A 6,000-nucleotide genomic window follows, 5' to 3' on the forward strand; every position below is an offset into this window, starting at 1 on the left:
ATAACTGGGTTGAAAGGTCCTAAAAATATATCTGTTTTATTCCAATGTTTTTCTACTGCAAAAACACCATCATGGCACAAGTCTTCAGAGTAATTGACTGTCTCTGGTATTGGATCTGTCCAGTCCTTTGGCCTGAGAAGAAGTATCATGAAATTCTAATTAAATGACTTTTGAATTTGAAAAATAAATCTCTGTGTGTGTGTCTTAATTTCTAAATTGCATAGTCAATGCTTCTCTTCATAAAATTATCAGGCATGCTATTTTGGATGTGATTTCTGTAAACACCTTGATTAGCAAACTTTCTGAAACTCCCTCTCTGTTCTTCAAGAAGCCAGCAACTTCCTCCTCTGGTAGGGAGGACCAAGGGTCCTACAGGCTCTTTCTGCATCTTCCCAGGAAAATCTGCCATTGGTGGTCACCAATATCCACTTTGTTTTCTTCTTTTTCTCCTAGGTGTTGAACTATTTATATCTCAATCTTTGGAAGCATTTTTGGAGAGGAGGACAGGAACTCTTTGAAAGTAGTCCTGTGGATGTAAAAACCTTTGCTTTTAAAAACTAGAAGTCCAGGGTTGGTATTTATTCCAGCACACATTTTGTATATGTATCTTTTAAATCCTCCCATAGACAACTCTGCATTTTAAGTATATAGTTTGAGATTTTGCAAATTTTTGGAATTGTATAATGACTACCATGATCATAGTATGTTTCTATGACCTAAAACAGATTTCTAGTGCCCCTTTGCATTCAGAACCCTGTTCTGACTCATTGGTTTTTATTGATCACTGATCTGCCTATCACCACAACTTTAACTTTTCTAGAAGTTCATGTAAGTGGAATTATAAAATGATTTTTGATAATGAATTATCTCCATTGTCATGATGTAATAGTTTGATCTCTGGAAATGTTTCTTTTTACACATCTGCTTTGTTTAGTATTCATATAGCCATAGCAGCTTTTTATATTAGTTATAGCATAGTATATAGTTTTCTACCTATTTCTAGCTCCATTGAGGCATATTTGATGAGTAAAAATTGTTAACTTAAGATGTACAACTTAATATTTTGATGTATGGATACAATGTGAAATGATCACTACAAGCAAGCTAATTAAGATATACTTCATAGATACTTTTTCTTTTCTTTCTTCTTTTGTGAGAACACTTAAGATCTACCCTGTTAGCATATTACAAGTAAATAGCACAGCAGTGTTAACTATAGTCACCTTGCTGTTTGTAAATATTAGATTTCCAGAGTTTATACCTCAGGCATAACTGAAACCTTGTACCTTTTGACCAACATCTTTGCTTTCTCCCTCCACCCAGCACCTGACAATCACAATTCTCTCTGCTTCTGTGAGTTGGACTATTTTAGATTCCACAAAAAAGTAAACACATACAGTGTTTTTCCATCTGCTAATGTCACTTAGCACTGTCTTCTCCAGATTCACCCAATTTGTCGCACAGTAGGGCTTCCTTCTTTTTAAGGCCCTCATTTTCATTATCCACTGATCTGTTGCACACATAGATTGTTTCCATGTCTTACCTGCTGGGAATAAAGCTGCAACGAACATGGGGTTTCTGATATTTTAGAGATCCCGATCTAATTTCCTTTAGATGTATAACTGGTAGTAAGATTTCTGGATCATATTTGAAAGGCAGAGTTACAGAGAGGCAGAGAGAGAGAGAGAGAGAGAGAGAGAGAGAGAGAGGTCGGTCTTCCATCTGCTGGTTCACTTCCCAGATGGCCACAATGGCCGAAGCTATGCTGATCTGGAGCCAGGAGTTTCCTCCAGGTCTCCCACAGGGGTGCAGGGGCCCAAAGACTTGGGCCATCTTCTAATGCTTTCCCAGGCCATAGCAGGTAGCCGGATGGGAAGTGGAGCTGCCTGGTCTTGAACCGGCACCCATATGGGTCAGCACTTCAGGCCAGCGTGTTAACCCTGGCCATAGTGCCAGCCCCATGTGGTTTCTATGTATACATTTTGAATAACTTCTAAAACTATTTCCTGCTTTAAAAAAGTGTTACATATGTGTGTTTGATGTAATATGAAGACATACTGGTTCTTTTGCTGAAGAATTAATGTTAATTTTTGCTACTCTTGCATCCTATTCATTTAATGTCAGTTATTTTGGGGCTTTATGTTCTTATAAATCACCACATACAAAAAAAAATAAGATCACAGGGAACTTAAATATGACCTTAGAAATAAATGCAGCTTCTGTTTTGATACATTTCAAGGCAACATTGAACAGACCACATATTAGCAGTCTGAGTCTGTCTGTACCCATGAACAAAATGCTCTTCATTTTTGCTTTATCATCCATTAATGTAGAAGTTTTTGAAATGACACATGATTTTACCAGAATTATCTCCATAATGGAGAACTGCCTACATGAAAATCCAAGATGCTGACCATCCACAGACTAGACAGTCGTAAGCAGTAGGGTTATTCTGGAAATGATTATAGCCTTATGCTGAGCATGTCTGCTATACAGAGACTGTCTCCTGACCCTTAAGCCCAGACAGCCAAATATCCAGGCCATCTGTAAACAGTGAATGAAATGCAGGCAGATTTTTTTTTTTTAAATGAGAAATTTCACTCAATTTTTTCTTATACACTTACTTTGCTTGTTACATGTAAATAGGAAATTTTAAGGCAAAGATTCTCAACATCACTTTCTCTGCTAGCAACAGCATTGTCTGGGAACATGCAAGAAATGGAAATTCTTGGGCCTAACTCTTAGTCTTATTGAATAAGAGACTCTGGAGCTGGGCTAACCAGCAATCTGCATTTTAACAAGCACTCTCTGATTGAAATACTTTTTTAAGTTTGGAAGCCACTGGTCAATGGAATTTGGTAGCACAGAAAATTTATCAGGAAGAAAATTAGAAAGGTCAATCCTATAAAAAAAAACTTCTCTAGATAATTATGCTTGACTTTTTGTTTGTAGACACTTGATACTATTTTATAGTAAAACTCACCTTAAGATCCATGTCCTTAAGAAAATGTAGGAATTCTTCAGTTCCTTTGTCTTATGAGAAATGCCTCTTTTACAAGAGACAAGCAATAAAGACAGTCCATTCTAAAATTCAAATATTTACTTTGGTTTCATTTAAATAACCAAAAGTTAACAGAGTCAGCACTTCACACTCCAAAATTATTAAGTATAAAACCAAACAGGCTCAGTGAATTTCCAAGGGTTTAGCTACAGGATTCATTAGTGACCTGAGCCTTCCCTATTCTCAGTGCTCCACACTCCATGTCTCTAGTATTTAAATGCAGCACTCTACTTGTGCTGATCATCTATCAAAGTATCCAGTGAGCCAACTGGCCATCATTTCTTCCTCAATAATATCTCGTGGTTTATCTCCATTAGTTGAAGGAAATATACTGTAGGACTAAATTAATTCATGCTAATTGGAAGTAGCTGCTTATTAGCCCATACTAGTTTCTAACAAAGCATTTGAAGTGTTAAATCCAAAAACAAAGGACAGACTTTTAGTACCATATGGGAGATATTTTGAGTTATCCAGATGTTTCTGACTTTATTTAAATAATATGCAGGTGACCAGTGAATATTTTTAAATTTTTTCTGATAGATAGAGCTATAGACAGTGAGAGACAGAGAGAAAGGTTTTCCTTCTGTTGGTTCACCCTCCAATGGCCACTGCGGCCGGTGCATCTGGCTGATCCGAAGCCAGGAGCCAGGTGCTTCTCCTGGTCTCCCATGCAGGGCCCAAGGACTCGGGCCATCCTCCACTGCCTTCCTGGGCCATAGCAGAGAGCTGGCCTGGAAGAGGGGCAACCGGGATAGAATCCAGTGCCCCAACCGGGACTAGAACCCGGTGTGCCGGCGCCACAAGGCAGAGGATTAGCCTGTTGAGCCGCGGCACTGGCCAATAAATGATTTTTTAAAAAAAGTTTACCATGCATTGAAAAAAATCTTCAGGAATGAACTTGTAGTATTGTGTTTCAAGCATGGAAGACAAACCTTATTTTTTATTGAAATATAAAGCATCTCCTATTTATCAAATGGCTGACTTTGAGACTTTTTCATCTTGGCTAAGTTACAATTGCTAAAATTCATATTTGGAGTGTGGTGCAATTGCAAAGATACAATCAATGAGCTCAGAACTAGCAATTTCCTGGGGAAAGCACTGGCTGTTTGGCAATGCAGAGATGACATCTCAGAGTTTTATATTTATCTGTAATTCTGGAAAAGAATAACAAACCACCAATTGAAGAGCTTCAGATCTGACAAATATGGCTTTATAGTCATTCTCTCTAAAGGCAAAATGTAAGTTCCACAGTCCAAGGAATTGCCTTATGACAATTTTATTTTCAGGATAAAATGAAACATAAGTAACTTAATTCTGAAGATAGAGGATGAGAGTGCAGTGCTTTTCTAATATGGGCTCTGTTGAATTCTATGATATCTGGCTAGAATAAAGGCTAAGCATTTCTGACCCTCAAACCAGAAATTGAGGAAGAGACTCATATTGATCTGGAATGGTTTCTCCTAGTAAATTTACGAGTGTTGCGAAAAGAAAGTTTGGGAGAATTATTTATGCCTTAAGCCTCATTGAAATTGAATAATAGGTTGAATAACAGTTGAGGCAATATTTAGTAATTTTAATAGCACAAAAGTGGGTTAGCAAATTACATCCCTGTAAACTCCCAGTTCAATAGGACTCCTAGTGGGTTTAACAGATTCTTAAGCTACTTCTCTTTGCTTATGAAAGAAGAAAGAAGTTGAGTTTTTTTTTTTAATAAGATTTATTTATTTGAAAGGCAGAGCTACAGAGAGGTTGACAGAGGTGGAGAGAGAGCGAGATCTTTCATCTGCTGGTTCATTCTCCTAATGGTCACACCTGCTAGAGCTAGGCCAATCAGAAGCAAGCCAGGAGCCGGATCTTCTTGAGACTCCCACAAGGGTGCAGGTATCCAAGGACTTGCGTCGTCTTCGACTGCTTTCCAAGGCACATTGGAAGGGAGCTGGACTGGAAGTAGAGCAGCTGGGAGCAGTGCTTATACGGGATGCTGGCACTGCAGGCGGCGGCTTTACCTGCTATGACACAGGACTGGCCCAAGATTTTTTCTTTTTAAATCTCACCAATAGAAAGAGAAGGACTGGGGCTGGTGCCATGGAGCAGTAGGTAAATCCTCCACCTATGGGTCTGGCATCCCATATGGGCACCAGTTCGAGTCCTGGCTGCTCCACTTCCAGTCCAGCTCTTCTGTGGCCTGGGGAAGCAGTAGAAGATGGCCCAAATCCTTGGGCTCCTGCACCCACGTGGGAGACCCAGAAGAAGCTCCTGGCTCCTGGCTTCGGGTCAGCACAGCTCCAGCTGTTGCAGCCATTTCGGGAGTGAACCTGTGGATGGAAGATCTTTCTCTCCATCTATCCATCTCACTGCCTGTAATTCTACTTCTCAAATAAAATAAAATCTTTTTTTTTATTAAAAAAAGAGAAGAGCTGAGAAGATTTTGATCACCTGATTCACAAGGGAGAAAAGCTCAAATAAAGGGTAGACAAGGAAAAGGGAGTTGGTGATATTTCCCTGTGATTTTCTGAATGACATAATGAAAATAACCATTTACAATGATTCTGCAATAATTTGAATGACTTATGTACAAGTCAATATTATATGTGCTGGGGATACATCAGTTTTTAAAGGTTTATTTATTTGAAAGAGTTAGAGGAGAAGTAGGGGGTGGGGTATCTTCCGTCCGCTGGTTCACTCCCCAATTGACCAAAACAGCTGGAGCTGTGCCCATCCAAAGCCAGGAGCCAGGGGATCAAGGTACAGGGGATCAAGCACTTGGGCCATCCTCCACTGCTTTCCCAGGCCACAGCAGAGAGCTGGATTGGCACTGCAGGCGGTGGCTTTACCAGCTATGCCCCAGTGCTGGTCCCATGGGATACATCATTAAAAAAAAGAAAAAAAAAACAAGCCATGAAGGGAAGGGAGTGAAGGAGGAAGAGGAAGAAAAGAGG

The sequence above is a fragment of the Lepus europaeus genome, chromosome 15, assembly GCF_033115175.1.
Source record: "Lepus europaeus isolate LE1 chromosome 15, mLepTim1.pri, whole genome shotgun sequence".
In the NCBI taxonomy this organism is placed as follows: domain Eukaryota; kingdom Metazoa; phylum Chordata; class Mammalia; order Lagomorpha; family Leporidae; genus Lepus; species Lepus europaeus.